We start from the raw sequence: 19,362 nt of genomic DNA, 5'->3' as shown, positions 1-19,362 counted from the left end.
CAATACCTTGTGTTTTATATTTTATAGCATTCATCTCAACTGGGAATTCCTTCATCTGTATCTGACCTGTTTGCCAGACTTGGAGCTTCAGAAAGACCAGACTAAGTCTGTCTTATCCACCACTGCAATCCTAGCAGTAGCCCAGTGACTGGCACATAGCAGGGGCCCAGTATTTCTTGAATGAGTGAATGAAGAATGGAGCAGCTCATAATGTTATAGAGTTCTTGGACTAGGAGGAGTGGCCAGGTGAGATAGTACATCCCCTTGCCTCCAGCAGGAACTAAGCTCCTGTGGACTAAGCCCTTAAGCACAAAGGATTCTGGTGGGTTGTCTGCAGTTCAACCAGGGAGAGCTGGGCCTAGTCTCTCTGTGGCCCAATATAGCCCAAATGGTGGTCTACTCAATCTGGAATGCCCTTCCCACTCTGAGCTGGACAGATTTGAAATTAATGTTGTGCATGGGCCATGAAGGGTAGTGTCTTGATTAAATACCACAAGTGGATGGCTTTAACATCAGAGGTTTATTCTCTCACCGTTCAGGAAGCTAGAAGTCTGAATTCAGGCCCCAGCTCCAGGGGAAGGAAGGCTTTCTCTCTGTCAGCCTTGGGGGAAGGTCCTTGTCATCAGCCTTCCCCTAGTCTAGGAGCTTCTCAGTGCAGGGACCCCATGTCCAAAGGACACGCTGTACTCCTGGTGCTTCTTTCTTGGTGGCATGAGGTCCCACTCCTCTCTGCTTGCTTCTCTCCTTTATATCTTAAAAGAGATTGACTCAAAATACAACCTAATCCTGTAGATTGAATCCTGCATAATTAACATATCTCCCTCTAATCCTGCCTCATTAATGTCATGGAGGTTAGGATTTACAACACATAGGAAAATCACTTCAGATCACAAAATGGTGGACAACCACACAGTACTGGGAATCATGGCCTAGCCAAGTTGACATGCATTTGTGGGGGACACAATTCAATCCATAACAGGTGGTATAGTTCAGGATCCAAGAATCAAGGTTTCAGGGGGCTGTGCTGAGTGAGGGAGTTGTCCAAACCTGAGGCCCAGGGTTTTCACCAGGAATGACCATCAAGGTAAGAAGAGGCAGAAGACTTGCAAGGATAGCCAAGCTGATTGTGCTAAATGGCCTCTCTGGTTGTACCATGCCTGGGTCAGCTTTTGTCAGATGGCCTCTTCATGGAGCCAGAACCCAGTGTCCTAGAAATAAAACATCTCCTTCAGGTTTGAAAGATCATTATGAAATTATCTTGGAGTCCCTGGGTGGTGTAAATGGTTAATGTGCTCACCTGCTAACGGAAAGGTTGGCGGTTTGAATCCACCTAGAGGCGCTTTGGAAGAAGGGCCTGGCAATCTATTTCTGAAAGCTCACAGCCATTGAAAACCCTATAGAGCACAGTTCTACTCTGAAATGCACTACTTTGAATCAACTTGATGGCAACTAGTTTTTAATGAAATTATCTAGTCCTATCCCCCATCCCTTGCCTGCATGGCTTGGCACATGAATTTGGATGAGCCTCATCACGTGTTGACCCAGAGGTTGAAAACATGATTTACTGGAAACAACAAAGGCCTCAAACCACAGAGGACTTGAGTTTGAAGCTGGGGCCTGCCAGACATTAGATACTTAATGTCTCAGAGTCTGTTTTCCCCTTTGTATAATGGGAGTAGTAACGCTCACCTCGTACCATCATTTGTGAAAAACGTGGAAAGCTTCTGATCCTCAGTAGGATATTAATAAAAACAAATAAACAAACAAAAAAAAAAATTTGCTGTTGAGTCAATTCCGACTCATAGCGACCCTGTAGAACAGAGTAGAACTTCCTCATTGAATTTCCAAGGAGCAGTTGGTAGATTTGAACTGCCAGCCTTTTGGCTTGAGGCCAAGTTCTTAACCAGTACACCACCAGGGCTCCTGTTAGGAGGCTATTAGTGTTATTACCCACTGGGAGTAGTAGCCTGTTGAGTATTTCCATCCTTAGACCACAGTTTTCTGACTTAATGCTTCTAGCATTCCAAACCTCTCCAAATTGGCCTCCCACCTAGTTGGAACTACAGTTCTCAGGGTGCCCTAGCCTCTTCTGTATCCTGCAGATCTTCACTGAAAGCACATCACACACACAAACACACATACCTACCTACACACACACACACACACACACAGAGCCAGCCAGTGGCTACAATCCATCAGTCGGACAACTTTCTAGTGCCAGAGCAATTGATTCTAAAGTGTAGTTTATTGTAAAATTATTAAGAGAACCCACATATTTCAACTTAACGGAGCCTTTTAGGAGAGCCACTCTGCATAATACAGTATACTTTGGTGAATAAATGTTTGTAGTGCAACTAGGAAAAGAGTAATGGAGGGAAGCTCCCCAAGTACCACCCCCACCAAATGCAGAGCCGGGGAGCAGGCAAGTCTGGTAATGACAGGCGTTTCCTGGGCATGTGTGGGCAGAGCAGGCTCTTCAGTAGAAGCTGTTACTGCAAACCGTGCTCTCTGGAGCTGCTAACTCTGCTGTACCTGTTCTCTGAACTAGGTTGTTGGTGGAGAGGGATGTATTTAAAAGCAGAAAATGGCGGGGAGAACCTGAAGGGGATTCGGGAGGGGCTGACTGAAGAATTTTTTGCATTTGCCTTTGGGGAAACTGTGGCTGACACCCAGAAGCCCCTTGACCCAAGTTATAAAGATTATGAAATTATTAACCAGCCATAACTAAGGAAATATTAAAATTAACCTATGGAAAATGTTAGAATTAACTACACTTCTTCAACAAGCACTTAGTAAGTGCCTACTGTGTGCTGGGGATTATAAGGAGCAGCATGATGTGGCCTGGTACGATGTTGTTTGAATAGCTCTTCGTCTAACAGAGGAGAAAGGCAACAGAGTCAACAAGAGGTATAGTTGATTTTAGCATGTATGTCTCACTCATCCCAGACAAAACTGACATTTTAACCAAAGCCTTAACCAAGAGAGTAAATAGGATGGGAAATTATGGTGCCTGTGAGGTATTTTGGGGGTGGGGAGAACCTTTCAGAGCCTGGCCTAAAGAGAGAATACAAGCCCAGGCTGGCTTAGGGAAAGAGCAGAGAGAGTTGGCCAGCCCTAAAGGTGGGGTTGGAAACCCTGGTGGCATAGTGGTTAAGTGCTACAGCTGCTAACCAAAAGGTCGCCAGTTCGAATCTGCCAGGCACTCCTTGAAAACTCTATGGGGCAGTTCTGCCCTGTCTTATAGGGTCGCTATGAGTCGGAATCGACTCAATGGCAGTGGGTTTTTTTTTTTTTTAAAGAGGGGGTGACCAAGTGGGTGGCCCTGATGTGCTCATGGTGTTAGGTCCCGATGAGTGTTTGACGGGTGAACTCAGTTCTGCCCACCCAGGTCTCTGGCCCTGTCCTTTATGAAGCAGGCTCCACCTGGACTGGTGAACCACCTTCTTCTCTGCAATCCCCCATGTGTAGGGTCTTCTAACCTTGAGACCTGAGGAAGAAGAAACTCCTTCCAGAAGGGAGGAATTCTCCGGAGGAGCTGCGGTGGCTGTTGAGATGGTTGGAGGATGTAGTAGGTTAGGTACAGATTGAACTCGAAAGTGCCAAGCTGTGTAAATTAAGTTTAGCTGGAGCTCCAGGCCACCTTAGTCTGGCAGGGCTCATTTCTATGAGTCATCCCTCTTCTTGCCAATGTCTACAGATGGCCACTCCTTCCTGTCACCTCCCCCTCCCCTCCATTTCGCATCTGCTTACTCTGGTAAACCTGGTAGAACCTGGTACAGCGCTCTGGGCCTGGAGGTATTTTGAATCAATCAACTGCTTTCTTTGCTAGCAGATGGGTAGCTGGTCACCAAGTCCTATTGGGTAATGGGGAGAGGAAAGGGCCTCAGAGATGGGATTCTTCTCTTGGTAAGCCCAGGTGACCAACAGGACTACCCCAAGATGCCTGGGAGGCTTCCCTATGAACTGCCATCTTTGAGATGTTTCTTCTGGGTCCCTTCATCTGCTCTCTACTCAAAGCAAGAATTTGTCTCAGCAGAGACTGATTAATCAGATTCTCTAAGGAGAATTAAAAAAAAGTGAGACATATTGATGTTAATTATCTGGGAAGAAGAACCAGGCACCAGTATTGGGAATGCAGGATCATTGAAAATGGAAATGAACTAATTAGGCTTTGCTGTCTCCCAGAGCTTGCGTGGGGGGAGGAGGAGCCTGCACCTTGGCAACAGGGTGAGATGTGATACATTAAAAGTGAGGCAGGAGTTTCCAGATATGGTAGATTCCTACCCAAGTGGGGGTAAGGGGTTTGAGAGCAGAATGAGTATTGCCATGAAAATCAATAGAAACAGAAGCAGCTTCAATAGGGGGTGTAGAGACTCCGGTGGAGGCGAAGAAACTCTGCTTGCATCGGAGGAACCAATTATCAGACAACCCCTTTGCTGATGTTTGACAAACAGCATGACAGTGAAGGCAAGTCCTGTGGGATTCCCAGAACCGAGTTTGAGATGTTTGTGTATCATCTATTTAATAAAAATTGAAACGTGTTCCTTGGGTCTGCCCCCAAGACACGCACACACACACATTTTGTCTATGTGTGTTGGTGACTGGGTACACCAGGCTGTGCACATAAAATAAATCAAATTGAAATAAGAACTAGACTCTGGGGACTGCTCTGGTTCAGTATCTTTAGAAACATAATGGAAATGTCCTCCTCTGACTGCCCTGGCCTTCTGTTTAATAGAGCTTTGGGAGAAGGGGGACCTGCCTTGACCTCCATCACAAATTTGTTGAAGGTTCAAAAGTCCCATTAATTCAGTAAGATATGCCTCAGCCTCCCCTTCTGACCCGTGATCCAGTAATTCTCAATTATCCACAATCAAGAGTCTGATAGTAAAAATCCAGCCATTCCCACAAGTTGGCATTTTAATAATAGTCTACCAGGTTCCAAGTGCCAGCAGTGTGCCAGCACCACACTAAACCTTTGTAGTCAAGACCACTGTCCTTGAAACAGCACTACCGGGTAGGTTTTCTAGTTCTACAGAATAGGAAAGGGAGGCCCAAGGAGTCGGAGAACCTTCTCTAAGGTTATTTAGTCAACAAGTGGTGGATCTGAGAATCTGCCTTTTACCTCCCAGTGCATAGCTTGTGCTTAACAAACTGACCTTTATGACTTTTCTGCGCTGTATTTTCCACGGCTGTGTAACAGATTACCACAAAGCTAGCAGCTCAAACCAACGCCACTTATTAGCTCCAAGTCCTGTAGGTCGGAAGTCTAGCAGTGCATGGCTGTATTTTTCTCCCCAGGGATCAGCCAGCTACGCACTCACCTGGAGCCCAGGGTCCTCTCCCAAGATCATTCCTGTTGTTGGCTGAATTCAGTTGCATTTGTAGGACCGAAAGCCATGTTTTCTTGCTATTGACTGAGGTCTGCTCTCAGCTCCTAGAGGCCTCTTTCTCAGGTCCTTGCCCCATGACACCCTCTGTCCATCAACGGAGGTGCTCCCTCAGTCAAATACCTCCCATACCTCGAATCTGACTGCCTTTTCTGCAAGAAGCCAGTGAAAACTTGGCTTTTAAAGGGCTAATGTGCTTAGGTCAGGCACACCCAGGTCATCTGTGCCGTTGAAGAGCCTGGGTGGCGCAGTGGTTAAGAGCTGTAGGGCAGTTTCACTCTGCCCTATAGGGTCACTGTGAGTCGGACTCGATGGCGACAGGTTTTGGTTTTGGTTGGTGCCATCGAATGAGGTCCCTGGGTGCCACAAATGTTGTGCTTGTCTGCTAACCTAAAGGTTGACCGACCAATCCATGGCTTCCAACCTGTCTGGTCAGGTTCAAATCCGTACTAAGAATTTGCATTTCTAACACGTTCCCTGCTGAGAATTTACATTTCTGCCCCAGATATACTGAATCTGAATCTACAGTTTAACAGGATCCACAGGCGATTCTTACGTATAACTTCCTGGGAACTTGTTTGAAATTCAAATTCTCAGCAGGAAACTTGTTAGAAATACACATTCTCGGCCAGGGTTCGAACCCGTTGGAAGCCGTGGTTCAATCCACTTCCTTAAAGATTACAGCCAAGAAAACCCTATGGAGCATTTCTACTCCATAACACATGGGGTCGCCATGAGTTGGAATGGGCTTGACGGCAACGGGTTTGATTTTGGGTTTGGGTGCCATAGAACATAACCTAATCACAAAAGGAAAATTCATCATGTTCATAGTCCTGGAGATTATGGGGGCTGTGAATTTTGGGGGCCATTTTATAATTCTGCCAGGCCTATATGCCAACCATGTAAATGAGTTTATTTCTTTTACTTTCCCTCCTACCAGCTGGTAAATGGGTAAACAAGGGGAGGTCTAGCCAGGCAATCAGGAAGAAGGGACTAGAGACTCTTGGGGTAGGAAATCGATGCATCATGATAATGTAGATGGACAGACACCATGTTCTCTCTGCTAGCCCACTATGGGGCTCAGAGCAGGACACATCCTCAGCTCCTGATGGTGGTCTATAAACAAGCCCCTGAGAGAAGACTGAAAGCCAGAGTGGAGGGAGAAACTGAGGCACCTGGGCCTGCCACAGCTGCCAGGGAGACTCCCAGCCCAGAGGCATTCGGACCCCGCTGAGAAGATTATTTGGGATTTAATGGATGTTTGGAAAGCATAGGGAGACTGAGAATGAAAGACATTATGGCAAATTGTGTTGTTATTATTATTACATTACAAGTGCTATTGTATTACAAGCACCATTAGGAGTAGCATGGGCTATTATTATTAAGCAATCCAGCTTCTCCATCCCCAGCATCAGTCTCCGCTCAGTGTCAAAGGCATCAACAGCTCAATTAATCACCACCAGAGGCTTCTGGAGCCCTGTCTTTGTGGTGCTGACAGCTCATGTTCACAACCCAGTGGTAAGCATGATTCTGCCCATCCCGCTAAAGCCCCCAGCCAGAACTCACACTGGTGGACGCCTCTCCTATGAATTTCAAAGCTGATTTTATCTTGGCCAAGAGTAAAGATCTTTCTAAAAGCATTCCTGGTCATATCACTCTCTTGCTTAAAGCTCTTGTATGGCTCCCCATTACCCTCAGGATAAAGTCCAAAGTCCTTAACGTGACTTGTGAAGCCTCTTATGAACTTTCCCATCGGGGTTTATCTGCTCCATTCCCCATCACCTACTGCGCTCCCCAGCCAGACTGAATGACTTGCAGCTCCCTGAATTTATCCTGTACGCGCTGGCTCCTCTGGGCATGTACACACACTGCTATTCCTCTGTCTGGGAAGCTTCTCTGCCCACTTCTTCATCTGGCTAACTCTTGCCCATTTTTCAGATCCAGCGCAGGAAAACCAGCAGGAAATCTGAAAGAAGGGATCATCTTATATTTGCCTACAGCACCTTGTACTTCTCACTCTTCAGAGGACTGGCCTGTTTCCTTGTCTTTCTTCCCTCCCACTCCTGCTTGCCACTAGACTCACTATAAGCCCCTTTAGACAGGGATGGGTATACCCACCAGTATATCTCTACTGCCTAACACGATGTGCGTCATAGAGGAGACACTCGTATTTGTGTTGAATGAATGAAGGAGTGAATGAGGTTAGCAAACATGGTCAAGATCTGAATATGTCATGTCCCGTGTACCCTCTCCCCTGGTGGAAACCCACCTGAGAGCCTGATGGCTTGGGTTCTGGTCAGTCACATACCTCCCGGTGATTGTCTTAGTTTCTTAGCACTGCTGTAACAGAAGTACCGCCAGTGGGTGGCTTTAACAATGGAAATTTATTTCCTCATGGTTTAGGAAGCTGAAAGTCTGAATTCGGGGAAGGAAGACTCTCTGTTCACTGTGGGGGAAGATCCTTGTCTGTTTTCAGCTTCTATTCTCAGGTTCCTTGGTGAACACGTGGCGTGTATCTCCCCCTCCGTTTGCTCTGGCTTGCTTAATCTGCTCTTTTGTATCTCAAAAGAGATTGATTTAAGACACGCCTACACTAATACTGCTTCACTGACAAAACAAAAAAGCCATTCCCACAAGGGATTATAACTGCAGGTATAAACCCACTTTCACTGAGTGGATTTTGACTCATAGTGACCATATAGGACAGAGCAGAACTGCCCCATAGGGTTTCCAAAGCTGTAGTCTTTATGGAAACAGACTGCCACATGTTTTTCCCATGGAGCGGCTGGTGAGTTCAAATCCCCGACCTTTTGGTTAGCAGCTAAGCACTTGACCATTGCGCCACCAGGGCTCCTTACTAAACAAAAAAGGGGAATGGCTTGAACTTGGTTATAGACTTAGCTGGAAGTCACTGGACTACAAGTTCCCGGAGGCAGGGATTATATCTGGTCTCTCCTTGTTCCCTGGTGTCTTAGCACAGTGTTCACACTTAGAACATACAGGGTGAGTGCTGGTTGAACAGACTTGGCGGCTGGTGGGTTCAAACTATCGACCTTTTGGTTAAAGCCCAGTGCTTAACCACTGCTCCCACAGGGCCCCTTGACCATTGGTATAAAACCAAACCAAACCCACTGCTGTCAAGTCGATTCCAACTCATAGTGATCCTATAGGGATAGAGTAAAACTGTCCCTTAGGGTTTCCAAGGAGTGGCTGATGGATTCTAACAGCCTTTTGGCTCTGGGGTCCCAGCCAAAAGTTTACAACACATATTTCGGGGGTCACATTTCAATCCATAACAGGGATCTTGAGCATGCCAGAGTCAGCAAGACACTCAGCCCCCATGTGGTTGGTTGCCCGTCATTCAATCCTGCTGCAGAGATTGGGCAGGCAGAGTCCTTAAGCAGGCAGAGGCTGCTGGTTGACAGCGCCGCTCACCTTCCTAAATGACTGTACCCCTGGTGAGGTCAGGGCTGGACCTCGTGTTTGCTTAGTGCTTTCTTAAATCCTGTTGTGGCCCTGTGAGGGGAGGTGGGAAAAGCTTGGGTCTGTACATGTCTGAGGCTAATGAGTTGGTACCTGGGAAGGGAGAGGTTTAGTACCTGATGTGTAGAGGGGAGGCTTGATCATGGCTCCTGAGTGCAGAGACCATCAAAGGTGAGGAATTGGTGCTTGAAAATGAAACAGGCCTGGAGAAAAGCAGTAGCTCCCAGCCTGGAACCCTGGTGGCACAGTGGTTAAGAACTATGGCTGCTAACCAAAAGGATGGCTGTTCAGATCCACCAGCTGCTCCTTGGAAACCCTGTGGAGCAGTTCTGCTCTGCCCTATGGTTCACTATGAGTCTGAATCAACTCGGCAATGGGTTTGGCTTTTTTTTTTTTTCTTCTCCCCAGTCTAACGGAGAGCATCAAGTATCCCGCATTGTTCATGTCACTTTCATCCACCGAGGTTTCAGCTACCCAGTTAATAACTACTTATTTAGTTCCCAGAGGCACAGAGCAGTCTGCTAAATACAAGATGAAGACAGCCTCAGCTGTTGGGGAGGAGGTGGGAAGATTCTTCCACCTGGCCTCTGCCTTCCTCTTCCTAGGAGCGAATGACTGAAGTCTTTGTAAGAGTGGTTCCATCCCGATGGGTGGCTGCAGGTGAACATTAATTCATTTGATGAATGTATATTGAGCACTTGCTAAGCAAAAGTGTGGGTAAGGTGCAGGGAACAAGACAGAATATGCTCTGCCTTTGAAGTCCTGTTTGTGGTCTCATATTGGGCAAGAAAGGCAAAGAAGGAAGAGAGTTCCTGGGAGGAGTAGATACGCATGCTTAGGTCATGGGAATAAATGAACAGGAAACATGAGGGAAGAGGGAGCCAGGAGGTTTAGGACCAAACCTCCCATTAAACAGAATTCACTGACAGGTAAGAATTAGCCTCCAAGCTGCTACTTTCTTCAAAGACCTGTTACACAAAAAGCAATCCCCCAGCCTGCAGAGAGCAGAGGCTTTGATGCAGATAGAGCGAGGCAACACAGTCTGACAAACTCTGGAGACAGGGAGAGGCTGTCAAGGGGTAGCCAGGAGATTCTGGACTCCTGGTGGCTCCAGGGATTACCAGAGAAAGGCTAAGAAGGGACTGGTGAGACAAGGGTCTGGGGACTGGCCTCTAGCATGCTGTGGGTCTCAAGGAGAAATGAATGGATATAGCTATAAAGAAGAGCCGTGGGGAGTGGAGAGGATCAGGCTGCCATGGGTGAGATGAGGGACCATCAGACAGCGGCTCCCTCCTAAATTCACTCAGTCAAAGCATTGGCTCCTTTCTGTATGCTGTGCACCAGGATAGACGCCGATAATATAAGTGCACTTGTCTTAGTAGCACCCTGTCCTTGGAGAGAGAGCTAAGAACAAAGGCAAGTGATAGAAGCTATAAACGATAAGAGGTATGCATATAAGGTACAGTGGTAGCACAGTTGAAGCAGTGGCCCATTCTGCCTGGCTTTGGGAATGGAAGAGGTCAAGGTAAGGAATGAGGGGAGGGTAGACAGGAATCATAGCATGCAAATGTATGTATGTCGAGGGAAGGAGTTTGTCCTCTGTGTAATAAGGAGCATTGGTGAGGGGAGATCTCTCCAGCAACAGCATGGAGAATGAACTTAGAAAAATGCAGGTCTAGAGGAAGGGAAACCAATTAGTTTATAGTCCAGGAACAAGCTGGTGAGGATCTAAATTAGGGTAGAGGCAATGGGGACGGAGAGCAGGGGACAGATTCAAGGGATGTGAAGGAAGTAAAATGATCTCAGATGACAATGAATGACTGCATGCATGTATGCATGAATGAATGAGATGTAGAGGTTGAGAGAATGGAAGAAATGGAGGATGAGCTACAAATTCTGGCTTGAATGATGGGTGTGTCATGATCATAATCCCAGACAAGGTCCCAAGGGAGGGGAACAGATTTCAGTGGAAAGATTAGTTCAAGTTCAGGCAGTGACATAGTCTTAAGTATATCTTCCACCGTTGTAGCTTCATGGAGCCCTGGTGGCAAAGTAGTTAAGAGCTCAGCCTGCTAGCCAACAGGTTGGCAGTTCAAATCCATCAGCCACTCTTTAGAAACCCTGTGAGGCAGTTGTACTCTGTTCCAAAGGGTGATAATGAATTGGAATTGACTCAGCAGTACACAACAACAACAATTCTAGCTTCATAAATATGAGTTAAGAAATTAGAATCTTTTGATGTTCTCAATACTCACTTAAAATGTATCTCATGGCGGTCTAACCCACTGCTGAGCTGTTGAGAACAGTAGAGTAAGCACTGATCTTGTCAGCCAAGTACTTGGATCTTAATCCCTCATCTGTCTTTTGGGAAAGAGACTTCACACTTAGGCACCTCAGTTTCTTCTTCCTCCAGATGGGAATCTGAGTAAAAGCTGTCCTGTCTAGTTCCAAGGGTGGTTGTGAGGACCATCCAAAACAGTTGTAGAAAGAACCACATCAGTGAAAACAGTTAATATAGTTATACTCGATAATAAATTGATGCCCAGTAAATTACTTGTTATTCAGATGATATAAAGGGTGCTGACCTTCCCTCCAAGGCAGATTCTGGAGCCAGGGCTGAGCATGGAGCAGAGGAGCTCAGATTCTCAATCTTGGCTGAAGGAAGCCAAGAAGCAAGGGACTGTTTGAAGTACCACCTCTAGGGGGTGATGGAGAATAAGAACCAGTTCTAGAGTGATGGGCCTGCAAATAAGGGCAGATGGCTGGGCCCAGGCAGCAGAATTTGGAGAGATTCTTGGGACTGTCGGGGCCTTGGGACTTTTTATATGGCATCTGTGGTCCAGCAGGAAACCCTGGTGGTGTAGTGGTTAAGTGCTACGGCTGCTAACCAAAAGTTTGGTGGTTCAAATCCACCAGGCACTCCTTGGAAACTCTATGGGGCAGTTCTACTCTGTCCTATAGGGTCACTATGAGTCGGAATCAACTCTACGGCATTGGGTTTTTTTTTTGGTGGTCCAGCAGGAAGGGAGCTGTTAAGGTTCTTGGACTCACTAGGACCAAAGGCCTTATGGGGAAGCAGGGAGATGGCCAACTTTGTGGCATAATCTTCTAGGCTTCAGGGAGGCCCCCTTTCCATCCTGTCTTCCTCATTGCCTGTTAATGATGCCTGCAAGTGCGTGAGTTATTTTATTGTTACTGGTAGTAATACTAGTAATTGAAGAAGTCTGCATCATACTTCTGGTCTACACAGCACTTTTGTATATATATCATCTTCTTTGAGCCTCACAGCAACAACATAGTGACGCATTATTATCCCCATTTTATAATGAGGAAAGTTGTCTAATTAAACGAAATAAAACTAAAGAGATTTTTTTTTAAGTTTTATTTAGGACAAAATACAACTAGACGGTATATGACAAAATGCTATAACTCAAAACCATACTCATTCTCTCCAGCATAATTATTCTCTGAATCAGTGAATTAAGCCAAAGAACCACTTTTGGCCTCATTGATTTTTCTCTAGGTGCTGGGGATACAGCAGTGAGCCCGACAAGGCCCACTGTACCTTCAGGGAGTTTACAGGCCAGCAGAGAAGGCATTTATGGCCCCAGTAAGGGTGACCATAGGGAGATTTGACTGTAGGTGGTGAAGGTTCCTGGACAGCTCTCAGCAGAAGTTGGCCAAGTTCAAGAAGCTGCATTTTGACAGCCTACTTCTCCATGCCATCTTAGCCACAGGTCTTCTATTATGCTCCATTTATTTCTAATTTCTCCCTACCCGTGACACCTGGTGTTTGCTCTTATTCCTTCTCTGAGTTCTTCTCATGTCTTCTCAACCCTCTCATGTCTCAAGATCGCTCATGGTTCAGGTGCTTAGTCAGGAAGCCCCAGATCTCTCTGTTATTAAAGCCCTCCTCACGCGAGATTTCCTTAATGTTCGGTAATCCCTTTACTTGCTCAGACCACAGGTGTTCATTTTGTAGATGCAAATCACCTCACCAGTCTTAAGTTGACAGGTGTATTCTGAAATCAATTTTAACTCAATTTCGCCAGCACAATCACAGTGAGCTCATGGAACCTCTGACCCTCAGTACCCTACATGCTGAGGTCACGCAGTTGGCGAGGAAACCGTAACAAGAACACAGAGCAATGGTTTTGAAGTCAGATATGCCTGGGTTTGAATTCAGACCCCTTTGTTTACCAGTTGTATGGCCTCGGGCGAGCCACCTTACTACTCTGGGTCCCAGTCCCCTCAACTATAAAATGACAAATAGTAACTCCCATATCATAGGGCTGCCTTAAGGATGGATTCAGATAATTCACGTGAAGGGCTTAGTTCTGCCTGGCACACAGTTGGTGGTCAATAAATTGTGGTAGTTATTACTAATATAATTACTATTTTGTTATTATTATTAATGATTAGAAGATCTGGAACTTTAACTGAAACCTTGTATCTCTATGCAAATAGCCACACCAAGCAATTAACATGTATGGTGACTTATTTAGCAAAACATTTCTCATTTGACAGGTAGCTAAGAATAGCTTCTTACAGACTGAGAGAGAGCAGGAGGGAGGAGAAGCCCCCAGGCCAGATGTTTCTCTTCGGAAGGTTTGGCTGTAGCAGGGGGACCAGGAACACCCTCTTCAGTAACACTGGCAGCGTGGGGGATAGATTGCACTTGGAGAGAAGAGGACTCACCTGTAGTGAGCGCCTACTGTCACCCCTGCAAAATAAAGGAATGTTATTATCTGCATTTCATAAGTGAGCAAACTGAAGTTCGGTAAGGCTAACGACCTTCCCAAGGTCGCCAAACCAGTAAGTGGCCAAATCATTATTTGAACCCAAGCCTGTCTCACTCCAAAGCCTGGGTTCTTTCGACTGCATCCTGCTGTCTCCTGATGAGACTTCCAGGTTGTATACCTCCAGGGCGCACCATTCATATTGTCATCAATGTAAATGTAAATGGCACCCGTGCAATATGGTGGCCATGCCTCCTGAGATCAGAAGTACAGAAAACAGGCAGCTATTGCAAAGGAGAAATGACGAGGGCCTAACCTGTTGGGACTGGGAAAGAAGGGGCAGATTCAAGAGACATTTAGACAGGAATTGGCAACTGACTGTATCTGGAGTTAGAAGAGAAGGGAATTGAAGCTGACTTCAGAGTTTCAGGCTTGGGTGGCCAGGAGAATAGTAATGCACGTCCTGGGTTAGGAATACTGTGGGCAGACAGAAGTTGGCCACTTCCCTTACCTCCCCATTTTGCCTGGGGCCCAGGTGGTGAAGTGTTGGGAGATGGATTTGATTCCAGGACGTGGTCTAGACCTGTACTTTAGTTTTTCTGCTTTTAAAGTCAAGCAGAGGAGCTGAGTCTGGATAATTAAAAGCTCTTGTGTTTTTAGCTCTAGTTGACCAACATTGTCCTCTTCCAGGGTTGCCTGTCTAACTCCAGTCCACACTGATGGGACCTGGCTGCTTAGCCCAGGCTGAATGACCGCCACTCCTCATAGAGGACATCTCTTTCATTCTCCTGTGCAAAAGCTGCCCATGGGATCTGCTCACCCTTTTTATTAACCCCTCCCCTCCCTTCTAAATTCCTCATGCCACAGTTATGCACTTCTTTTTGGCACTCAGACCCTGGGTGGTGTGAGGCATTGCCATTCCACTCCCAGCTACCAGCTCCCCAAGCCCTCCCTTCCGCCTTGCCCTCCAATAAATCTTCCTGAGACCTGGGACCTCCATGCTTCTGGGCCCCATCTCCAAATCAGCCTCCCACTCATAGCCTGTCCTTGCCTGCTGGCCCAAGTGGAGGAACAGGTTGTGGATGCATGGAAAGGCCGCTGCAGCTGACTGCTGAATAGATGCATGTTTATAAACTGGGAGCTTGGAGATGTCACACTTGCTGAAGAAAGTGAGGGGCACTCAGCAGAGCTGCACCGCCCATGGTGACCTTTCCAGTGGCTTTCAAGCCATGTTCCTTGAGGGGTTCCTTCCAGGCCCTGTTCGAAACACCCCTCATCCCAGAGTAACATCCGTCTCTATTCACTTGTGACTGAGTCGACCTTCAACTGTAGATTTTTAACTCTCTGCACATCATTGTATATACACAAGGATTCACACACATGCACACATACACACAAACACTGGCACGCACGTGCACACACACACTTACATACACACAGGCACACACATTTTTTAGTTTTTTAATGAGAAAGCCCAATGAGATGACAACAAGCTGTCAGGAATTTGTTTTTCAAAATCCAATGATGCAACTCCCAGAGGATAATCAGGGGTTGGTATATATTCCCTTCATGTCCTTACACTTTCTGTAGGTATACATATGGCTGTGTAGTTAGCGATCAGAGTTGGGCACAGTGAGGACCTCAAGGCCTGGAAACGTCTTCAGTCAACAGCCCTTCAACGAGCATTTACCAAACAGCTTCCAGGTATCAGGCATTATGCTAGGTGCAATGTGGTGTTCAAAAATGAGGCAGACACATTTCTGCTCTCTAGGAACATACAGTCCATTGGAGAGAGAGGCCAACCACAGAGATAGATTTGACAGGAGTTGGAAACTGACTGGATGAAAAAGTAACAGCAGCACGAGAGCTGTCACAAAGGCATACACGCTTGGAGTAATTGAAAATCGGGGTCTTGGTCTCTTCCACCACTCGGCCCTACCAGATGGCCATTTGCTCTATTCTTCGCCCTGGCTTCCCTGGTGTCAGAACAGTGGGAATCCACTGCCAGTGGACCCTTAGGGTTTCCCTTTCCCGCACATTAACAAGAATGGAACCAAGCTCTCCGTGAGAGCCTACTCCACCCCAGGGACCACTGCCAGTCCTTTGTCTTCCTTGGACTCTCATTCAGAAACGTCATAGCCAGGCAGTATGGCTAAGGTAAAGGTAGGGGGTGCAGGGAACCTGAGTGGGCCAGGTGGGCATTCTTAGTCAATGAACTAAGTGTGCTTTCTTAGTGACCCAGGTGTGCATTTTCAGAGCTTACGAGAGCAATAAAAACCAGATGACTGTTAATCCCTTGAAATACCCTGCACAGATTTTTGTGTTTATAATACATGTTTCCCTGAAGTCCCTGGGTAGTGCAAATGTTAACACATTTGGCTGCTAGGCAAAAGGTTGGCAGTTTGAGTCTACCTGGAGGTGCCTCAGAAGAAGGCACTGGCAGTCTTCTTCCAAAAAATCAGCCCTTGAAACCCTGTGGAGCCATATCTGACACTCATGGTGTCACCATAGGTCAGAAATGACTCCACGGCAACCGGCTAGTTGGTTGGTTTCCTACATATGTTTAGAGTAGCATTTCCCAAATTATGTTCTGTGGAACGCTACGGTGAGATACTCCTGGGTTTCTGCAGGGGAAAGTGTTCTGTGATCAATACATTGGAAAGTGCTGGGTTAAACAAAATTAAACGAGCTGCTTTACTGAAGGACTTCTTTCAACCTTTAATAGGCTAGTGCATTGTGAATCTCGAAAAGGTGGGCATAACATGCAATGTGTTTCCCACCTTGTTTGAACATGGAGCCTTGTTTTCATAAAATTTCTGTTAACATCTGGAAGGCTAGCATCCTGAGGAGCATACTTTGGAGAATACTGGCTGAGAAGATTTGTGTTGTTGATAAACTCATGATGATCAGCTATTTCCCATATTCTTTTAGAAAGTCTTCAGTAGCAGCAGGAGAGTCTAAGTTTAGATGTAAAGAAGATTTTCCTAACGAGAAAGATGCTTGGGGAGTAGAATCCTAGAGTGCCCTGGGAGATGATGATAATAAGAGAACATACCACCCCCCTTTTTGTCCTTCTACTCGCTCTTCCATGAGTCATTGTAAATAGAATGAGTTATCAAGGAATCTCCTGGAATCTTTTTTATCTGAAGGGGCCTTTGAAAATAGGATGTAATTGAGGGATAAGAAGGTAGGAATTAAAAGAGAGACAGACTAGCTGATTTCTGGATGGACTGTCTGTAAGTACGTATAATTAACTCATTTATTTTTACTCTGCCCAGAAGGTGCATTTGCAGGAAACACCTTTTTAATTCAGGTTTCCCAGACAGGTAGAACTAAAGAAATAGAGGCCCAGAAGTTTCCCAAGATCTGACAGTAATATCAGTTACTACCATATGTTGAGCACTTCTCATTCCAGATACGATGCTAAGCCTTTTGCATATAACATCTTGTTTTGTTTTGGGGGGCGGGGGTAATATACTATCTGGATTATTGTTTCCATTTTGCAAAATGAGGATTTGAAGCCCAGAGAGGTTAAGGAAGTTGCCTAAGGGCACACAGCTAGTATGGTATTAAACCTGGATTTTGAACACCAAAGCCCATACCCTTATCCACTATATCTTCATTATTGTCGCTGTGAGTCTCTGCACACCCAAGACATCAGGGCTTCCTTGAAAAGGGCCTCCAGCTCTACGGCCATGTGGGTGGGGAGAGGATAGAGGTGGAGTGATAAGCTACCACATTAACAAGGAAACCAAGGGAGAGGAGACATTTTACAGCTCCCACTGTATGAACCATGGCCGATGAGGGCCCTTGGTGCCCAACAGCAGCCTGGCTCTGCACCGTATGAATCAATACGTTCTTTGGATTGTCTCTGTGCCCCTAATGTAATGGGAATGTGGCAGAATCCAAAATACACTTAACCTTCATCCAGCTCCACTCTTGTCAGGGGTCAGTGGCTCCAAAGGAGTCTGTGTAACTCCACTCTACAAGCTAATGTGGCCAGGCTGTGGGCAGGGGTGCTCGGGCCAGCAGTCTGAGGCCTTGGCGGTGGCTATAGATATGAGTGAGGCTGCATGGGGGTGCCAGGTGCTTTTAGGAGCTAAGTCTTTGTTTTTTTTTAAGGTTTTATTGTGTTTGGGGTGAAAGTTTACACAGTAAATTAGGTTCCCGTTTAACAATTTTTCTACAGATTGTTCCATGACATTGGTTCAGTGTTCGCCACGTGTCAGCAGTCTCATTATTTCCATTCTGTTTATTCTCTTTCCATTTATCTAGTTCCCCTGCCCTTCCTCGTCTTCTCGTCTTTGCTTTTGGGCAAATGCTGACTGTTTGGTCTCGTGTAGTTGATTGTTTAAGGGAGCACATTCTGGAGGAGCTAAGTCTTAAGAAAAGGAGACCACCTGAAGGAAAGCAATGTTTCCGCCTGGCCAGAAAGTAAACACAAGGCACCTGCCATCTGTTGTGTCAGGTTGCGTGGCTGACGGGTCAGTCCTGAGGTCTGTAAGTAATGTGTGTCCATGGGGTACAGAGCCACGTGTGAGGCACTGGTAATGACCAAGTGAGGAATGCCACTTCAGTGTGAGACGATGACCTGGCTCACACTTGAGGCAATTTTCCAGGAGTGGGGATTGGTGGGCTGAATAATCTGTAGCCCTCACTTGGCTTGCCTGCGTAGGACCAAGTGAGGGCCCTGGAGGTCCGGGGCTCTGGGCTTAGCTGTGCCTGAGGAAGAAGGTTCTTCTTTCTGTATTACTGGCTGGCCTCAGTGGACTCATATCCACGGGTTTTAGCTTACTCTGCTAATACTTGGCCGCAGCATAGTGAGTGGATAAGGACCATAGGTTACTGGGAGAATTCACTTGAGCTTCCAAATGCCACTGCCCCATGTGGGGCTTCTTTGACTACTGCAACCCCTACTATGATCCCACATACCAAAAAACAAAAAAAAAACTAAACCCATTGCCATTGAGTTGATTTCAACTCATAGCGACCCATAGGACAGAATAGAACTGCCCCATAGGGTTTCTAAGGAGTGTCTGGTGGATTCAAACTGCCGACCTTTTGGTTAGCAGCTGTAGCTCTTAACCACTACACCACTAGGGTTTCCATGATCCCCCATAGCAATCTGAAATTATATGTAATATAGCTGCTAACCAAAAGGTCAGCAGTTCAAATCCACCAGGTACTCCTTGGGAAATCCATGGGGCAGTTCTACTCTGTCCTGTAGGGTTGCTATGAGTGGGAATCGACTCGACGGTTTTTTGGTTTGTTTACTTACTGTCTGCCTCCTCCAGGAGTCTGCAGGCTCCTTGAGAGTAGAAAATGTGTCTTTCTTGTTCATATCCTCTGTGCCTAGAACACTGTCTGGTAGATAATAAGCATTTAAATATTTGTTAAAGGAGTTACGAAATAATAAAGACACATCCCTACCCACAGACATCCAACATGAGATTCCTACAAAGCAAATTTGATTTTGTCACTCCTCTGCTGACAGCGCTCTTGGGTCCTGTCACCTTCAGGACAGAATACCAGCTACCCAGCCTGGCATCCAGGTCCTTGTGCCCTTGTCCCTGCTTACCTCTCCAGCTTTGTTTCTCACCATTCTGTCCTCTTCAGCACCCATGGATCCTATGCTCTAACCCAGTGGCCCCCAAACTTCGGTGTGCATGAGACCTAGGAACCTGTTGAAAATGCAGACTTCTGGACCTTGTTGTTGTTAGTTGCCTGGTCCGTCAGCATCTTCACGATTG

General features: G+C 46.4%; 1 protein-coding gene across 1 annotated transcript in view; it reads left to right on the top strand.

Moving 5' to 3' along the window:
* GRIK4 (glutamate ionotropic receptor kainate type subunit 4) overlaps positions 1–19,362 on the top strand; it is a 363,160-nt gene that overhangs the window by 217,240 nt on the left and 126,558 nt on the right. The gene's annotated exons all lie outside the window — the stretch shown is intronic.

Source organism: Loxodonta africana, chromosome 15 (assembly GCF_030014295.1).
Source record: "Loxodonta africana isolate mLoxAfr1 chromosome 15, mLoxAfr1.hap2, whole genome shotgun sequence".
Classification (NCBI taxonomy): domain Eukaryota; kingdom Metazoa; phylum Chordata; class Mammalia; order Proboscidea; family Elephantidae; genus Loxodonta; species Loxodonta africana.
This window is presented reverse-complemented; position numbering and strand designations above follow the sequence as displayed.